This window comes from Pan paniscus, chromosome 8, assembly GCF_029289425.2.
Source record: "Pan paniscus chromosome 8, NHGRI_mPanPan1-v2.0_pri, whole genome shotgun sequence".
Taxonomy (NCBI): domain Eukaryota; kingdom Metazoa; phylum Chordata; class Mammalia; order Primates; family Hominidae; genus Pan; species Pan paniscus.
The window spans coordinates 133,582,096-133,601,221 of NC_073257.2; positions in this window are offsets into that span (position 1 = coordinate 133,582,096).

The following is a 19,126-nucleotide window of genomic DNA, read 5'->3' on the forward strand; positions in this document are numbered from 1 at the left end:
AGGCCAGGAATTTCAAGACCAGCCTGGACAATATAGAGATACCCAGTCTTTATTTAAAATTTTTTTTAAGTAATTAAAAAATTTTTTCTCTCTCTCTTCTTTTTTAAAGGAATAACTAGCAGTCCCAAGGCTGCTTGTCTCTACTTTCTGATCTGACACTGATTATCTTGAATGATCTAATTGACATCATTCAGTCATCCCTGTAAATTAATAACATTTGAAACTTAGACACAACTCTTGCATAAGGCTGACATTCCTACAATGTGATGGACTAGCTATTGCCATTTCATCTTATACAAAGACCTCCTAAAGGAATACACTCTGATCAAAGATATCCAGAGAAGGATCTCCCTACACACACACACACACACACACACACACACCCCTCTAGGACAGGTGCACATGTGGGGAGAAGGGTATTACAATGACAATTGTTCAATTCCAACACCCTCCTTTTTACCATCAAACTCTAAACACTCACACTTTCCTCTTTTGGGAGTCCTTATTGCTAGAGAAATTAATGTATATTTCAGAGAATAGTAGCACAGATGACGTTTTCAAGAGGCTGAATTCAGTCTTCCACTTGGAGGTGTCACATAAGGTATGACGGCTCACACAGACCCTCAGAGGCCTTCCTTCCACCCTCAGCCCATTAACTTTTTTTCTGACCATTTCTCTAGTCTCTCTTGTTACTGTTAGGTTTCTTGTGGGTTGTTTGGTTAACCCTACTGTGTTAGTCCATTTTCGTACTGCTATGAAGAAATATCTCAGACTGGGTAATTTATAAATAAAAACAGGTTTAATGAACTCACAGTTCCACATGGTTGGGGAGGCCTCACAATTATGGTGGAAGGTGAAGGAAGAGCAAAGGCATGTCTTACATGGCAGCAGGCAAGAGAGCGTGTGCAGGGGAAATGCCCTTTATAAAACCATCAGATCTTGTGAGACTTATTCACTATCACGAGAACAGCATGGGAAAAACCCACCCCCAGGATTAAATTACCTCCCACCAGGTCCCTCCCATGGCACATGGGAATTATGGGAGCTACAATTCAAGATGAGATTTGGGTGGGGACACAGCCAAACCATATCACCCACTGAGGGCAGTGATGCAACAGTAATTTTAGCCTACCCACAAGACATTGTCCCTGTTACTAAAGTGTTTGTGTCATAACTCCCCTGTTACTGCAGAGGGACACTTTCTTGAGGACTGCTCTTTGTGAAGCTGTACTATTTAAATAGATAGCAACATAGAATCAAATGAACATTCTCATTTACCTTTGGCTATTTTCAATTATTATATTGATTGATAACATAAAGTCATATGTAAGTTCATCTGAGTGAGTGATTGATTAATTAATGGTAGAGATGGGGTCTCACAAGGTTGCCCTGGCTGGTCTTGAACTCCTGGCCTCAGGTGATCCTCCTGCCTTGGCCTCCCAAACTGTTGGGATTACAGGCATAAGTCATCATGCCCAGCTAAATTTATCTTATTTTCAAGGGTAAATAATAATAGATTTATATAGGCTGTTAATAATAAGTTCATTGTGTTCTCCAATTCTCTGTAATCACCAACTTTTTTTTCCACTGAAAAGTGGGAAAGAGTGGGACGGGCTGATTTGCTTAGTTGGTGGTCAAAACTGAATGGGTCCATACTGCCTAAATGCATTCAATGCGCAGTCCTAGACTGGAAAAAAAAAAGTCGAAAGACATTGTTAGGAAAATTGGTGAAATTTGATGTCCTGTAGATAACAACATTGTGTCGATGTTTAATTTCCCAAAAGGTATGCAGTGGTTCTTTCTACTATTCTTGCAGTTTTTCAAAAAGCTTGACATTATTTAAAAAGTACAAAATTTTAAAAAGCAATGAGGAATCTGAGCCCCAGACACAGCTGACCCTAGAACCCAGCACTTCCGTGGGACAGCCAAGTGCCATCGGCTCCCTGCTGTTGCCAGCTGAATACAATACAGTGCGTGTCACATGCCCCATGAGCAACACAGAGTCTGTGATTCAAGGAGAGGAGAGCATTACACAGCCAAGGAAGAAGTGACTCCTTGAAGGGGCTGGTGAGGGCTGGCGTCAAAAGTTAGAGCCATCAGCTCTCTCTTAGGCCAGATGCCTGGGGACTTTTATTACCAAAACAAAATAACAGCAATCAAGACAAAACAAATATCTGTACAGTTTAATCTTTATTTTTACAGGATTTGGCAGGAGCCGGAAGGTCTGGAACAGTAGGCCTTTTTGGGAACTTTGTATTTATTAAAATGGTCTGGACCCTGGTTCTTATTATTCTTTCTCTCCCTTTGAAATGGGAATGGAAAGTCTCCTGATAAATGGGCAGAGGCATGGTCTAGACTCTCGTAACTAACTACTCTCATAAACCTTTTGTGCTCCAATACAAAAAATGCATGTGTGAACTTTACGTTCTTGAGATTCTAGGTTCTCAGCCACCCAACCTTGCTGAACATGCTGGGCAACATGGAACACGGGGACTCGTGGTCATGCTAATAACAGAACAAGTTTCCATTGGAAAGCTTTGCCTAAAAGAATCCTTAAAATACTATAAATTTACTCCACAGAATCTAATTCATCCTTCTTAGAACAGAGTTGGAATTTCTGCCTTTAGAATTTATTCTTTATTTTACAAGTTCTACATTTCAAAGTTAACTTATCTTGCCAAATATTGAAATTCATCTTTATAAAACAGTACAACAGACAACCAGGATGCTATGTCATAACGTAAGCTTAATTTACATCTAAAAATAAATTTTTAGGCTGGGCACGGTGGCTCACGCCTGTAATCCCAGCACTTTGGGAGACCAAAGTGGCCAGATCACTTGAGATCAGGAGTTCGAGACCAGCCTGGCCAACATGGAGAAACCCCGTCTCTACTAAAAATACAAAAAAATTAGCCAGGCATGGTGGCATGCGCCTGCAATCCCAGCTACTCGGGAGGCTGAGGTAGGAGAATCGCTCGAACCCAGGAGGCAGAGGTTGCAGTGAGTGGAGATCGTGCCACTGCACTCCAGCCTGGGTGACAGAGCAAGACTCCTTCTCAAAAAAATAATAATAATAATAAATAAATAAGTAAATTTTTAAGTTGTGATAAAATACACATAACATAAAATTTACCATCTTAACCATATTCAAGTGTACAGTTCAGTAAAGTTAAATGTATTCACATTGCCATGCAACCAGTGTCCAGAACTTTTTCATCTTGCAATACTGAAACTCTACAGCCACCAAACAACAGCTCCCCTTTTCCTCCTCCGCCAGTTCCTGGCAACCCCCATTCCACTCTGTTTCTCCATGAACTTTATTGCTCTGGATACCTCATCTAAGTGGTATAATATGGTGTTTGTCTCTTTGTGACTCAGCATAATATCCTCGAGGTTCATCCATGTTGTAGCATGAATCAGAATCTCCCTCCTTTTTATGGCTGAATCATATTCTATTGTGTGTCTGTGCCACATTTTGCTCATCCACGCATTCATCCATGGACACCTGGGCTGTCCCCACTTCCTGATTATTGTGAATAATGCTGCCACAAGCATGGATGTACAAATTATCTCTTCAAGACTCTGTTTTCAATTCTCTGGGGTCTATACTGAGAAGTGGAGTTGTTGTATCCTATAGTACTTCTATTTTTAATTTTTTGAGGAACCGCCATACTGTTTTTTAAGCAGCTGCATTATTTTACATTCCCACCAATCATGCACAAGGATTCCAATTTCTCTGCATCCTTACCAACACTTTGTATTTTCTGTTTTTTTGATAGTAGCCATCCTAATGGATATAAGGTTTAAAATTTAAGTTTAGAGTTTAGTTTACAGTAAAAGGCTGCTTCAGTCAATGAAATATCTGAAACCAATGAAAAGCAAAATAAAGCATTCTTATGTTAGGAAGGAATATCCTTTTCCTATTATTTAGCAAAGCATCAGCTGGACTGGAGAGAAAAGGCTGAAGCTAAAGATATCAGTAAGGAGCCTACTGTAATCACTGAGCTGAGAGCTATTGGGCAGGTGAACTTGAGCAATGTCAAGGAACCTAAGGATAAAGATGCCAGGGACACTTTGGAAGTGAAATTGACATTGATTTTCAAGTGATTGAATGTTGGACACAAGAGGAGTTGATGATAGCACGGAAGCTGCAAATGCAGATGACCAGGGGAATCAGTGTCACACACAGAATGGGAGAGAAGGAGCAAGAACTGGCAGGGAGGACCGCATTGTGATGAAGGAGCTCAACAGGAGAGTGGAGCTGGGAGCAGAGGTGAGAAGACTGGGTGGAGAGAACCCCAGGTGGTCCCATGAGTGAAGATGACACCGCTGAAGGAGATAAACAGAAAAATCAGGGGGCCATTGCCAGAATAAAGGAATATTTACTAAGCTATCCCATGCAGGTGTAATGCCAACTGTTTCACCCTGAGCAGAGCCAAAAGCGCTCCCTGACTTTGGCTAAAAGTTTATAGCTAAGACATGTAAAACGACAGGCTGGAATCCTGGGGAGGCTAACGAGTGGTACTTTACACCCTGGCCATAGCTGGCAGGGGACTCTCAGCTCATCATTTTGCAAGATGAAATTCGTTTGTTGCAGGGGTCTTCAAGCAGAAGCACTTCTTAGAAAATCAATCAAGTCTCCTACTGCTAGCAGGTCAGCAAGCTATCCCTCCTTACTGTGTTAAAAAAAAAAAAAAATGCACATTCCCTGACTGTAAATCAATGATTATAAGTCATGAAGGTGAAATATAAGAGATTTTGAAGTATATTTTCAAAGTTGAAAATGCATGTCACCTTAGGTGCATGCAACATCTTGCCAACTGAATATGGAACCAGCTGTCCTGCAGAATATAATTTGATGACAAAGTCAATGTTTTTCAGCCATAGCAGAGAGGAAAGAACATGATGTACAAAAATTATTCAAGTCCTAAGCATTCTATCCTTAATAGAGCCATCAGCAAGTTTATATTTCAATTATACTAACTACCTCTGACCTATCACACATAATTCACATTTGCAAAGTTGTGGGTTTAAAAAACATATCTACATGAGCTTGCATGCAGTGCAGACACATTTGGTTTTGATTCTCTTTGACCTCCTCCAAGAGTAGTAAAAGATCACCTTTCCCAGGAGATAACATGTAAGTCTGCTCATATATTTCCAAACACAGCATGTGGCTTCAGTCACGTGTCTCTTATTAATGTCAATGGGATCTGTGTAGGTAGGAACTCATGGCCCCAAAACTCCCTGAGGAATTTGGGTGCTGGAAACAACATTAACACGGTGTCTTATTCTCTACCAGGTCCTGGGAGTCCTGATATTGGTGACTTACTAGGTTATCCATTGACCCAATAAGGCCTTGCCTATCAATGATGCATTTAACATATTAGCACGTTGTCTTAGAGCATTTGTGTTGCTGTGACTGGGTAATTTACAGGAACAGAAACTTATTTCTTACAGTTCTGGAGGCTGGAAAGTCCAAAATCAAGGCGCCTTGAACACTGTGTCCTCGCATGGCAGAAGGCAGAAGGACAAAAAAAAGGGGGTTGGCACAACCCCCTTCCATCAAGCTGTTTCACAATCATCTATTTGTGAGGGTGAGATCCCCACAACCTAAACACCTCCCAAAAGACCCCATCTTCCAGCATTGTTGCATTGGGGATGAAGTTTCCAACACATGAATTTTGGGGGACACATTCAGACCACAGCACACATTCCAAGAGTTGGAGTGAAGGCTGGGGAGAGCATCTAGAATAGGCTGTTTGCTGTGCATGCAGGGATTGCTGTCCTAACGGATTGGAGGGATGGGCCCTGAACAGAGAGGCCTCGTAACTCCACAGTATCAGCCCCACCCAAACAGGTTCAGAGGCCCAGGCAGTAGACAGAAGTCACCTTACACGTAAGAGAGGCACAGGTGGGGATCTTCCAGTTTTCATCTTACAAGGCAGGGGAGAGGGGGACCAAAGGCGCAACTTAAAGGAAACAAATATTTGTGTGTGTGTGTTTTTAAATCATTTGAGACATGAATCGATTGCCTTGACTATCATGTTTCTATACTTCTACAGAAAAAAAAAAGATCTAAAATGGATATCTGTATATATTCTCAAAGAAAAGTGCAGAGTGGCCTTAGCTGAGAATGCCTGTATTATTAGTGCCAGGTATATGTATAATTTAAAAATTTCCCTAGTCTTTTCTTCTTTTTATCTTCCTTTTTCCTCTAGCAAAGACTGTTGAAGCCTCCAGAAAGTATCTGCTGAGCACCTACCACAGCGAGGTGCTGTTTCGGCCCTGGCAACAGAGCAGCAGACAAGCCGGGGGGTCCCTTTTCTCACTGACTGGCGACTAAAGAGACAAGGACAGTGGCCCACAAAGAGCAGGGCCATGCCGAGAATTCAAACAATGTTCTAATTGCTGTGTTGAAAGAGGATGGTCAGGTGGCTCCTTTAGACGGGGCAGACAGAGGCCTCTCTGAGGAGATGCCGGCAGGGCCAGGGAAGGGAGCAGCACCCAGGAAGGATGGATGGCGGGGCCAGGGCAGGACGGGGGTGCCCTGGGCAGGATGGGCAGTTCAGGCCCCATCCAGGGGTTGGGTGTCAAGCTTTTCTTGGGGCTGGGTCTGGAGAGGGTAGGACGCTTGTCCACGCCCCACAGCTCTTTGGTGACAGAGCCAGGATGAGAACTAGGTCTCCTCTTCCCTGCTCTCCACATTGGCTCCAGGTGGCTAGCCCATCCTCTCCTTGTTATGTGTGTGTGTGTGTGCGCGCGTGTGTGTGTGTCTGTGTGTGTTCTTTTTACCCCAAGTCAATTCTCTTACCCTTGACTTCGTTCTTAGCTTAACGCCTCACAGCTTCCTTCAAGCCATCCTTTAAATTTTTCCAGATCACCATCCTACCTGTGTCAGCATGTCCTTCTAGCTCTTACAATCAAACGCAACTCTTGTGGAGGCTCCATGTAAGAACAGACAGATCATAGTCCAAGGGTATGACCACAGTGTAGATGATGGCTGCTGACCCTGGAAGAGGAGGGCTGGGGGGCCCATGCCAGGTGCTCAGGGGGCGATGGGAACGTGGGGCTGCTCTGCCGCATGCCAAATGCTTCCGGGTTTTCTGTGTCTCATCCGCAGGAAGCACAACCCTCGCTCTCATCCCCGAGTCTGACATTGGATTATCAGTGGCCTCTGAACTTTATGGCCACGAACCCCATTGGTAAATGGTGAGCCTGATAGCAGACACGGCTATGCCCCGCCCAGATCCCAGCTGCTGCGAATGTTGGCTGCCAGCAGCTGCCCCTTTTGCTGGAGCGCTGCCCTAGGCTCACCTGGGAGGTTACAAGGCACACCTGAGCACCCCGCCCCCACCATCGTGGGAGCAGCTCACAGCCAATGTATGATTAGGGCAGTGCAAGAGGCCGGTCCACTTCTTCCTGAGGAGACCTCCACCATTCCTCTGGGGTGCGATGTCTGCTCCCGAGCTCCCTGCAGGGTCGGGCTGAGGCCACAGCCTTGTTTAGGTCTTTCCCCTGCTCTGGTCCTGTTCCCACACCCTTTTCCTGAGAGAACGCCCTCAATACATCGCTTGTCCAAGAATCCAGGTCTGGTTCTGCACCTAGGAAATCTGACCTAAGACAAGCGCAAGCATGCTTCCCGGCCAGCGCGTGTGCGGTTGTTTATTTACATGTTAAATACGTGTACGACTCCCACCAGGCAATAAATATCAAAGCTCAGTATACACTTAGGCTGAGGTCAGTTGTTAAGGTGTACTGACTATTTTGTAATCAGTGGGTCTTCTTGCCAGATAAGTTGTCAATTGTTTGAAGAGCCAGGAGCAGAAATGGCCACAGTCATTTTCTTGCCTGCTTGTGCTTGCATCATTAGAATTATTTTTAGTCTCTGTGTGTGCATGTGTGTATACAATTTTGTTTTGTTTTGTTTTGTTTAGAGACGGAGACTCGCTCTGTCGCCCAGGCTGGAGTGAAGTGGTGCTATCTTGGCTCATTGGAACCTCCACCCTCGGGGTTCAAGCAATTCTCCTGCCTCAGCCTCCTGAGTAGTTGGGACTACAGACGCCCACCGCTGTGCCCATCTAATTTTTTGTATTTTAGTAGGGACGGGGTTTCAACATGTTGCCCAGGCTGGTCTCGAACTCCTGAGCTCAGGCAATCCGCCCGCCTCAGCCTCCCAAAGTGCTAGGATTATAGGCGTGAGCCACTGCACCCAGCACAACTTTTTTTAAAGCCACTTGTCATGTTGTGAGGGTCTATCTAGTTAAAAGTGTAAATCTACTTAACCTGGGGGTGAGGGAGCCTCGGATGTCTTACACTACATTGTACACTCGATGGTCTGTTATCCTGCAGCCTGTGGGTGTCAATGCTAATCTTTATAACAAAAATTAGTGAATGTAATTTCTCCCATTTTTCCAGATACAAATTACCATAAGAGAATTTCTAGTAAGTCTTGCTGTGCACCAGTGAGGTGTCTGGGCATCTTTGTTCTGGAGATCACAGGTTTTCAAAAGTGGTGGGGCCACACATGGTGGTGCATGCCTGTCATCCCAGCTACTTGGGAAGCTGAGGCAGGAGGATCCTTAGTGTCCAGCTATTCAAGTCCAGCCTGGGCAAGACAGCAATACCTTGTCTTTTAAAAAAATAAGTAGGCAACAATGTATACTTCAAAACATCATGTTGTACCTGACAAATACATACAATTTTATCTGTCATTTATAAAAAGAAAAAATTACTTGGATGTATATCAAGAATGTGTTTTATCTTTGAATACAGATTTGTAAAAAGAAAAAAGTGGTAGGCACTTCTAGGTATACATCCTACAGAAATGCAAGCATATATGCTCCAAAAATGTATAAAAGAATGCTTAAAACCTGTTTGTAACAGCCAACATTCTGGAAATAACCCAAATGTCCATCACTAGTAGAATGGCTAAATTGTGGCAGTTACACAATGGAATACTAGACAGCAATAAGAATGAATGAAATCCTACATGAGCAAAGGTACAGGGAGTCTTGCAAACGGAATATTGAGTAAAGGGATCCTGACGTGAAAGACAGCCTGCCGTATGTTCCATTTATACAGAGTTCAAAGAGAGGCAGATTCGCCATGGGGCTAGAGCCTGAATGGAGACGCCCTTTGTGGAGGGCAGTGAGTGGGATGATGGCCGTATTCTCTACCTTGGCCTGGGGGTGGGATCGGGTACGTTCGCTTTGTAGAAATTCATTGAGCTCATACACTTGTAAACATAAGTGTGCATTTTTCTATGCATGTTATCTATTTTTTAAGTTTACTTTTTAAAAGGTGGGTAAAATCAAAGATTTCCCCAAACTGTTCCTCTCTAGAAACTTAGGAGTAGGAACAAATTTCCAAGGTGGTTGTGGGGGGATGGTGGGGGACTCCAGCACGCTGCCTCCTTCTTAACCAAGCTGGCCACTGTGTTGTTGCGTGATGCCGAGTCCATCTGCCTTTCACCTGGTGTGACTCCACCTTGGCGTATGTGGTTATTTCCAGTGTCGTTTCTACACACTCATCGGCCTGTAGAATCCTAGAGAAGTGGGAAGGTGGATGTTCTAGCATCTTCTTTAGGGACTGGGGCGTTGAGGAGCAGGGATTTTTGGTTTTTTGTTTTGTTTTGTTTGAGACAGAGTCTCACTCTATCACCAGGCTGGAGTGCAGTGGTGCGATCTCGGCTCACTTTAACCTCCACCTCCCGGGTTCAATAGATTCTACGCCTCATCCTCCCGAGTAGCTGGGACTACAGGCACGCACCACCACACCCAGCTAATTTTTGTATTTTTAGTTGAGATGGGGTTTCACCATGTTGGCCAGGATGGTCTCGATCTCTTGACCTCGTGATCCACCCACCTCGGCCTCCCAAAGTGCTGGGATTACAGGTGTGAGCCACCACACCTGACCGGAGTAGGAACTTTCTTAAGGGCACAAAGCCAGTGAATGGCTCAGAACCAGGACTAAGAGCGGGTAATGCCTGGCCCTGTCTTCATTGCGCGAGGTTGCGAGAACCAAACTGCCTTTTGAGGAGAGGCCTCACTGTTGCAGAAATCCTGGAGCGCAAAGGGGCACAGTGTCTTGACGGCCACTACCTGGACCCGCTCGAAAGTGAGGGTGCTTGTCGTGCCCCCCTCAGTGACTGGGGACTTCAGTATTCTGCTCTTTTATCTTAGCACGTCTCCTGTGAAGATTTGTTAAAAAGACATTTCTTTCCTGCGTTTGCATCACGTTCACTTTGTGTTTTTGTACTTACAATCCAGGAGGCAGCATTCCAGAAAGGAAAATGCCGGTGTATGAAGAATCCAGTGACGCCCTCAGCTAAATTCACATCACACAAAGAGGCAGCTTGTTCAGAGGGCTTGGAGGGCCAGCTTGTGAAACCCACATAACCGTGGAAGTAGCATGTTAAAAATCCTCTAGGAAAACCAGGGAAATAGGCATTGCAACGAGTGTGTGTGTGTGTGTGTGTGTGTGTGTGTGTGTGTGTGTATTTTGAGAAAGGTCTTGCTCTGTCACACAGGTTGAGTGCAGTGAGGCAATCACAGCTCACCCTAGCCTCCATCTCCCAAGTTCAAGCAATCCTCCTGCCTCAGCCTCCTGAGTAGCGGGACTACAGGTGCAGGCATTACCACACCCAGCTGATTTTTCAAAAATTGGTTTTATTTGTAGTAGAAACGAGGTCTCGCTGTTAACCCAGGCTGGTCTCGAACTCTTGAGCTCAAGTGATCCTCTTGCCTCAGCCTCCCAAAGTGCTGGGATTACAGGCGTGAGCCACCACACTCAACCAGCAACATGTTTTAAATGCTTTCCTCACTGATTTTTTTTTTTTACCATGATTTCTTGGTCCATGCTGGTCTCCATGTAGCCCCTCATCTGACCCCTCAGAGTCCACAGAGCTGTCTTCATGGCACCTGTCCTGAGGCTTGTTCTGGTGGGACCCTCTGCATTTCTGCCGGGCCTCCCCCTCAGACTGGATTCTCCCCATGGGAAAGGCTTAGGATTTGTGCACATTCCACCCTAGACCTCTGGGGAAAGCAGCAGACCAACTTCGCTGGTTGTGAAAAATCATCCGGGCTGGTCGATTGTGTTTCCAGCGGGCTCCACATCTATCCTGAGAGGTGAGTATGTGGCTCCCTTTCCCCTGTAGCAGGGAAATGGTGGAGACTCCTCAGACCATCCATCCTTCCAGCCATGGTAACTTGCTACCAGTATTTAATGTTATGTCTGGGGTTGCCAGACAGAAAGCTGTTTGCAGACAATAGCATGCCAGCCACACAAGCAGACCTTCAGCAAGATGCCCCATTTGGCCAGTTCAGCCACAGCACCCATGACCTTCTTTCAAGTTCTCTATATTTCAGCCAAATTAAACCTCATGCTGTTCCCAACACGTGCCCTGTCTTTTTATCTCTGCGCAGGGCTATATTCCTCTGCTGGGAACACTCTGGCCCTCTTTCTTTCCTAAAATTGACCTGAGGTCAAAGATCAGCTGTCTCAGGAGACCTCTTTGCCTTCAATTAGAGACCAGCCCTTCTTCCTAAGAACATCCATAGGATTCATCTGAACTCTTAGATCCCTTCTCATTCCAGCTCATGGTTTTGAGTCAATCCTCTGAGACTCTGAACTCCTGAAGAGCAAAGAGCATGATGCTCCCACCTCTGAATCCCCAGTAGTGCTGTATGTTCCTGTATTCATGGTTTCATTCCATCAACACACATTTACTGGCACTGCTTCAAAAAGCCCTTTCCTGACCACCTTGTCCAAAATGGGCTTTTGTACCACTGAGCACAATCAAACATCCTTTTTTTATTTATTCTTTTACTTGTAAATTCCCTCTGTCCCTAGAATGCAATTCCAATCTGTCTTGTTCACCTCTATATTAGTCTATTCTCACATTGCTATAAAGAACTACCTGAGATTGGATAATTTATGAAGAAAAGAGGTTTCATTGACTCACAGTTCTGCAGTCTTAACAGGAAGCATGGCTGGGAGGCCTCAGGAAACTTACAATCACGGCAGAAGGGAAAGCAAGCGCATCTTACCACAGCGGAGCAGGAGAGAGAGCGCTTGAAGGGGGAGGTGCCATACTTTTGAACCATCAGATCTCGTGAGAATTCACTCGGTTTCATAAGAACAGCAAGGGGGAAACTGTCCCCATGATCAAATCACCTCCCACCAGGACCCTCCCCTCACATGTGGGGATTACAATTCAACATGAGATTTGGGTGGGGACACAGAGCCAAACCATATCAACCTCAGTGACAAGTATAATACTTAGCATACAGTAGGTGCTCAGCTAGCTGTGGATGAAGGTATCAGTTAAGGAATGAATGCATGGAGCATATAGGTGTGACTTCGGTTTTGCACAGAGCTTTCAAACAGCAAGCCGGTTGAGAGCCCCAGGCCTCTACGAGAGTGGTTAATCTGTGGCCCAAGATGTGTGGGGTTAGTATTAGGTCTGTGTGCCCACAGCATACCCTGGCACCACCCTCCTTGCCTGCCCATTGGAATGGGCATGTTCTGCCATCGGGTGATATGGTAATTCTCTGCAAACGTCCTTGTGCGCTCATCTCCATATGCAGGTCCCAATTCAAATGAGAGGAACAGCACGTCTCATGCATTTGGGCCTGCACTTAAATGCCTTATGAGCTTCAAGGAAAAGCATCAGTCTCATAAAATTTAGGAAGAGTTAACAGAAATTAAGAGTGAGTAAAGCAAAATAGCAGTGATGTCTTCCTAATGATGTTCAGCCTCACTTCACCCTCCTGAACATTTTCAAGGATCTGTGGCCATGTGAAACCCTGAAGGGAAGGGAACTTTTATTCCACATGCCACTTGGATGGCATCGAGAGCTCTTTTCTGCACTTGCAGAGATTTATTTGCAAGGCTTTTCCCCTCCTTTAGGTTCTCAATTAGGGGCAAGTGGACTATTCCCAGGGTGAAGTGTGTTCAGCATGTATAAAAATGCCTTTGTGTCCGTTAGTAGAATGTCTTACCATTTGCGAAATGAATTTACGAGGAAAAGTCCAAATTAAATAGGGATTACACTGATCCCTTTTAAGAATTTTCAATTCATATTGGCGCATTCTATTTTCTGGTGTGTGAGCACTAAACCAAAAACAGTCCTGCCTCAAGTGCTGGGATCTACATACCCATTAGGCCAGGAATTCATTATGCAAAGCAGCTGTTCTACCAACAGCCAAGTGTCCCAAGACAATTCCCCTTACATGTGCTTCTCCTGCTGGGAGGCACGTCAACCCCCCGCTGTGCATGAGCTCCTTTATTTGCTCCTGTCTCTTGCTGCTCATTTGGCAGCAGGTGACCGCGAAGGTGCCTGCCTAGGCACAGACATCCACGCAAGCACCACCTTCACCTCTGGGAACACTCCCCAAGCACCTATTCCTCTCACTTCCACCTGTCTGTTTCAAGGAAACAAAAGAGCAGGCAGAACAAAGGGTGCATTTCTTAGAGATTATCTTTAGTAGCTGCACATTCAAAAGCAGACAGACTGGTATTTTCCTAGGGTTACAAAGGAAAACTCACTTCTATACCTCACGTTTACCACTCTTCTGCACGAGTGTTTCTGTTGTTCTTAGTGTGTTCGGAGCCTGCAAAGCTTGATATGGTCTAGTTAGGACTCGCTCCTTGGGAAAGCTTCCTAGATATTTCCAGAGAGTCCCAAGCAGCTCCAGGAGCAGGCCCTGCCTGGGGTCCCGGTTGCTGGGATTCAGCCTCCACACAACACATGGTGTTTTCTCTAGCAGGTTTCTCCAACGAGTCTGGCCTTTCTTTGGATCCCTTAACTGAGACCAACACACACCATTCCTATGACCCCGGTTGCGTGGTTGGTTTTCTAGAACCTTATGAAAGAAATGCAATGGTAGGAAATTATATATATATATATATTAGACAGAGTTTCACTCTTGTTGCCCAGGCTGGAGTGCAACGGCGCAATCTCGGCTCACCACAACCTCCACCTCCCAGGTTCAAGTGTTTCTCCTGCCTCAGCCTTCTGAGTAGCTGGGATTACAGGCACCTGCCACCATGCCCAGCTAATTTTGTATTTTTAGTAGAGACAGGGTTTCTCCATGGTGGTCAGGCTGGTCTCGAACTCCGGACCTCAGGTGATCCGCCCACCTCAGCCTCCCAAAGTGCTGGGATGACAGATGCAAGCCACCGTGCCCGGCAGGGATCCTGATATTATACACAAGGTGCTAGTTAGGAGGTGACATCTGATAGGGACCCAGAAGGTTAGGTCACGCTTAAAGGGGAGGGAGCATGACTGGGGAGGAAACAGACCTGGCGAAGATCAAGAAATAGGAAAGAAAGACCTGAGACAGCAGTGTATAGAAGGAGGATATAGGGGAAAGGTTGGCAGGAAAGTCTGGGCATGCCAGGTGGGCTAGTTTAGCTTTCCATGGGCAGGCTGAGGAGCTGGCTGAGGTTAGGCCGGGGAGAGACAGATCTGCTGGCTGCTGCATTGGGCAGGTGAGCCTGGTAGTGTCTGCATAACAGGATTGGGATGGCCGCTGGTTGAAAGCCTGATGCAATAATCCAAATAAAACACACCCAGGGCTGCCCCAGCCCAGTAAGTCTGGAAAGACAGAGAATAACGTGGGAGACTGGGATGCATCAGACACGGGATCCCATAACTAGATCATGCATTGGCAGAAATTCCTGCTTCCATGAAGACCTCCCCTCACAATTGCCTTAGCTACAGAAGAATTCATTCAAAGGCAACCCAAATCTGGAAAAAAATCAAAGATGTGGGAAATGGGAAATAGAATTCATACATTTATTTGATATAAATATAATTATGTCAAAATGTTTTCTATCAGAAACATTGGCCCAATGGACCAATGCTAAGAAGTTTAAAAAAAAAAAAAAAAGCAAAGCGGCTTCTTCTGCCCCCTGGTGGCTTTTGGGGAAACGTCACTGAAAGGGCAGAAAGAGCAAAGGGGACCAGTTTCTCTCCACTTCGTACCCAAGGGTCAACTGAGCACGCAACACCCTTAACAATAAGGGAGAAGTGCAGAGGGCTCGCTCCCCTCCCGCGCCAGCTCTCTCTCGGTCAAGGTTGGGCCACAGCCAGTGTCTCCTCCACTAGATCCGAGCCAGTGGCTCTGCCCAGGTGGACAGCAGAGTCGCCGCTGAGATTCTAACTGCTTCCATCGGGGCTCTCGGAGCAGCTGTTGGAACAGAATGGGGAGCAGAGCAATTCTGACAGTGTCAGGAAAACATCCCTCTGGCTTCCCCGTGCCCAAGCTTGAAGACCCAGGGGCTGGATACACAGCCACGGACACAACAGAATTCACTTTTAACGAGGCTGCAGAAAACAACGTTTAACTATATAAACACCTGTTTTTGGCAAATGCTGCAGATCTATTTCCAAATACTGTCTTCCAGCCCACTCTCCCTCCCACTGAGGCAGCATCCCACGGGACCCAACGTCACCACTTTTCCAGTCCAAAAAATGTGCTTTCGATGTCCTGATTTGAGGCTGCTCTTCCTCTAACCTGTGCGGCTCTGGGAAAAGCCAATTTAAGATGCGATGCCTCCTCCAGAATTCGCCTGTACGCAGAAGAATGACGCAGAAGGAGGCAGAAAAGCCGGAGCAGTTGGGGGCAAGATGAAAACAGTCTAGTCATTATCAGTTAAACTGTAACTGCATGCGGCAGCTTGCTGAGCGAGACAATCAGCAGAGCCCGTGAAATGTTGCTGGTTTTCCAGATAGCCCGCTTAGTTTTGTCTCAAACAAAACAAACAAAAATGTGCATAATTGTACCCAGGTCTCAAGCCCGTTTTATTTCTCCATTATACCAAGGAAAACTTGAATGGTGGCCCCACTGGAGTGAGGCTCCCGTGAATATGAATAGTTGTTCATGAATATGAATAATGGGTTCCTATGAATAATTGTTTATCCACATTCGATTAGAGAGCAGCAGCCATTAGCATGTTTTTAGCCTTCTGACATTAGGGTCTTCTTTGTGAGCAGGTATTTAAAATGGATTCAATTCCACGGTCTTGAAGGCCTGTTCCGATATCGTGAATTTTGCAGATAACTGTAATTTATCCTGTAAGAGAACCTTTTGATTGCTTTAACTATGAAATATTTCCATTGCATTATACATTTGCTTATAATAGAGTATAGGAAATGTATTTTAACCATTTCCTGGACAATTCAACATTGTCATTACCAAAGTCAACTCTCCGACTGGCCTGAAACTACCCTGTTGTTTAGATAACCTTAGCTAAGTAGAGTTTACTCCACCTTTTTTCTGTAATGTTTGTTAAAACTTGAATCTTGTGACCTTTCTTTTTTGGTTGATACCTGCCTTGATCAAGATATAATGGGCTGAAGAACAGCAGCAAGGCTGCGTGCTGAGCTGTCTACACCTGCAAATCTCATCAACTCCTATCAGCTGGGCAGCAGGTTGCCGAGTTCACCACTCCTGATGAGGAAGCTGAAGTTGGCTGAACTTCCTTCTGGCACTAACGTCACACACTTCATAGTGTTCCTAGGACTTGAACTTAGTCTGGTTTGCCTTCCAAGTCCAGGTTCTCCAAAACATTTTTTCTTTTTCTTTTAACTTACTAAGTAGGTGAATAAAAGGATGCGGGTGCTTGCTGGGGGAATGTGGCCAGAAGGTTGCTCCCGGTCTGATGTCAGCGCTCCCTACCCACGGTTGTCCACAGGGCACGGGTGGAATGCTGTCGGCCATGCACAGGGAGAGCTGGTCAGGGTAAAATGTGCAACCTTCCATTAGCACGTTGTTTCCAGTTCACTTTTTCCTTTTACTTTGGTGCCAAAAATTTCTTCGGAGAAACATCTCCACAAAGCCCCATGCTCTTTCTCCTATACCACATAGCCCTAATGGCGCTCCCAGGAATAAGGCAGGAGCTTTGGTGCATGAATTCCAGCCCATTCTAGCTGCTAAGCGGTGATTGTGTTTCCTTCCTTTCTGCCTTTTCTATGTTCCAGATGGTGAAGTGGCCAGATAAGCAGCCTACAGATAAGTGAGGTCTACAATTCATCACACACCGATAATGCTGACATATAACAGTTTCCGTATCTTTACAAAGGCAATAAATGGGTAAGAGAAATGAATAACACTCATTAGAATAAGGCCAAACTAGTCTCCAGATTTTCCCTTTAAACTTTGTTCCTTTAGTTCCAAACTTTCCCAACAGAATAATTAGTGACTTTATCAGAAATATTAAATACTTCAAGCATAACCACCAGCTGCTGTAGATGCAGAAGCATTAATTGCATACGGCTGGCCACACACTGATTATTTTCCTGGCTTTGTTAGTAAAATAACAAATAGAATTGCAACGTGGCTCAAGAACAGGCAGAAACCAGGAAGACTGGAAGTAGTCATTCGTACTTTCTGCAGGCGCTGCCCTTCATTCTTGCACAGAACTCCCATGGCCACTGCCCGTCAGCAGGGGCCCCTTCCAATCTCCCACCCCCACAAGCTCTGCCCAAGGGGATCAGCAACCAATTTTTGGTGAAGCAAGTCCAGACCAACCTCCCCATATCTAAATGAAATGCCTCCACTGAAATTCCATATGATCTATGGATTGAGACATTGACACTGGGAAAAAACCCTAGTAATCAAAATTGCCCTAAAAAAATGCAATAAAGGAATAAAACATCTCCAAAAGGCAGAGCCATAAATCTTTCCAATCTTTCTTCTGGGCTGATTTAATCATGTGTGTTATCCACCAGCTGTATGTTAACCAGTATAAGGGAGACATTATGATGAGTATTTATTTTCTCCCATCTTTCTTTTGCAGAGTTAGGTCACTGAAGATTTTTGAGTAGCCTTCTTTTGTAAGATGCATGAACATCCTTTGATTGCTATAGATTCAGAGGTGGTTATTGATAAAGTTTTTTATTTGGATAAAATAAATATGCAACTAGAAAACTAGAAACCTGGAAGAAAATTTAAGATGCAATATTTGAAAGTGGAAATAAAAGAACAGGAATCCTGTGTAAATATTTCTGAATTAATCTTTCAGTCATTCAAATTGTTCTTTAAAGAAGCAGCATCTCTGTACATAGCTTAACTGTAAATCCAAATGGAACAGTTGTCTTAGGAAACTGATATAGTAATGAGATGCTACAAACGCACATAGGCATAGCTGCACTTAAATCAAAGGTGGGACTAGATTGCACAATGGGAATTACATATGAGAAACCGCAAAGTGTCAAAGGACATTGCCCCCAAACAAATGTTCCCCTGTCATAGTACCACAGTGTTTTACCACATAGAAACCTAAGAAAGTACCAAAGCATGACACATTTTATTTTTTTGAGACGGAGTCTCACACTGTCGCCCAGGCTGGAGTGCAGTGGCGCGATCTCAGCTCACTGCAACCTCTGCCTCCCTGGTTCAAGAGATTCTCCTGCCTCAGCCTCCCGAATAGCTGGGATTACAGGCACCCACCACCATGCCCATCTAATTGTTTTTGTATTTTTAGTAGAGATGGGGTTTCTCCATGTTGGCTAGGATGGTCTTCAACTCCTGACCTCGTGATTCGCCCGCCTCAGCCTCCCAAAGTGCTGGGATTACAGGCGTGAGCCATCACACCCGGCCCGAATTTAAATTTTAATTGAATTAGACGTATGTGGCTAAAGCTACCTTATTGTACAGGGCAGCCTTAGCAGTTTGTGTCATTCCTACCATGATCATAAATCCAAACCCTTTATCAAGTTGATTCCGTGAATCAAAACTGAGACATCCTACCATTACTAGGGAGATTTCACTGCGTACATGCTCTCTTGCTGTATGTACATATGTGTGTACAGTATTTGCCTTAAAGGTCAGTAAAGTAACTCACATCAGCAACAGTTAACTTCCAAAGTACAGTCTGGCCACCTCTCGATATTTTAAAATATTCTGGACAAATATGTAGAACTGTTGACATATGACTGAGCTAAAAGCCTTAAGCTCTGAATTCACAAACCTAAAATGCTGTTTTTCTTGTTTCATGATCAAAAAGCTCCAATAGTTGAGAGATGCTATTCAGATTCACTGAATAGTGAACTAACAAAGTGTGATGAATTGGATTTCATGAAGTATTCATGAGTTTTCATTTAACATTAATTAAA